The sequence below is a fragment of the Homarus americanus genome, unplaced genomic scaffold (assembly GCF_018991925.1).
Source record: "Homarus americanus isolate GMGI-L3 unplaced genomic scaffold, GMGI_Hamer_2.0 scaffold18782, whole genome shotgun sequence".
In the NCBI taxonomy this organism is placed as follows: domain Eukaryota; kingdom Metazoa; phylum Arthropoda; class Malacostraca; order Decapoda; family Nephropidae; genus Homarus; species Homarus americanus.
In genome coordinates this window covers 31,590-32,608 of record NW_024729983.1, presented here as the reverse complement: position 1 = coordinate 32,608, position 1,019 = coordinate 31,590, and positions in this window count along the sequence as shown.

Sequence of the window (1,019 nt, the reverse complement as noted above, 5' to 3'; positions counted from 1 at the left end):
TTCTGGCACCGAGATCAATAAACGGGTTAAAGACAGATCAGGTACAAAAGGTCATTAAAGGTCAAACGCAAATACAGGTCAAGGTCATACAAAGGTCAAAAAGGTCATACAATAAGGTCAAGAGGGTCATACAGAAACGTCAATAAAGGTCAAACGTCATTATAGGTAAAAGGTCATACACAAACGTCAATAAAGGTCAAACGTCATTATAGGTCAAAAAGGTCATTCACAGAGGTCAAGGTAGGGCGAGGAGGTGACCGCTGCAGCCAGATAATAGACAGTGGCCAAGGCAAAATATAAGGCATTAGTTTGACCTCTCTCTCATTTAGCTTTGGCGGTCGGGGTTGGTAATTGGGGGTAATGGCACTACTTGGTGGAGGGAGGGGGCTGGTGTTGGTTGGCACCTCACTACCCCTTTACTCTGCCTGGTATAGGGAATAGTGCCATATATATATACTAGGGAAGGGAGTACTGTATGTATGTGTATATGTGGGTATGTGTGTGTGGTTATGTGTGTGTGGGTATGTGTGTATTTGGGTATGTATGTGTGTATGTGTATGTATGTGGAATGTGGGTATCAGTAGAGATAGTCGGCTACTACTACTAACTACTACTATTACTACTACCATCTGTAATTGTACCTGTAACTGGATTTCTACCTGTACCTGTAATTAGATCTACCTGCACCTGTAATTAGATCTGTACCTGCACCTGTAATTAGATCTGTACCTGCACCTGTAATTAAATCTGTACCTGTAATTAGATCTCTACCTGCACCTAATTAGATCTCTACCTGCACCTGCACCGGAAACCTACCTGTAACTGTAACTATTCTTACCTGTACCTGTAGACTTGTTTCTGAATATTGGAAATTTATACAAGATGGTGTGACACGTTGGCTGTGTACTGGTGTGATCTTGAAATGCCTTGTGCCTGTACCTTTACCTACACCTGTATTAGTGTTTATATCTGCACTTGTACCTGTTCTATAATCTCTACCTGTACTTTTAATCCTACCT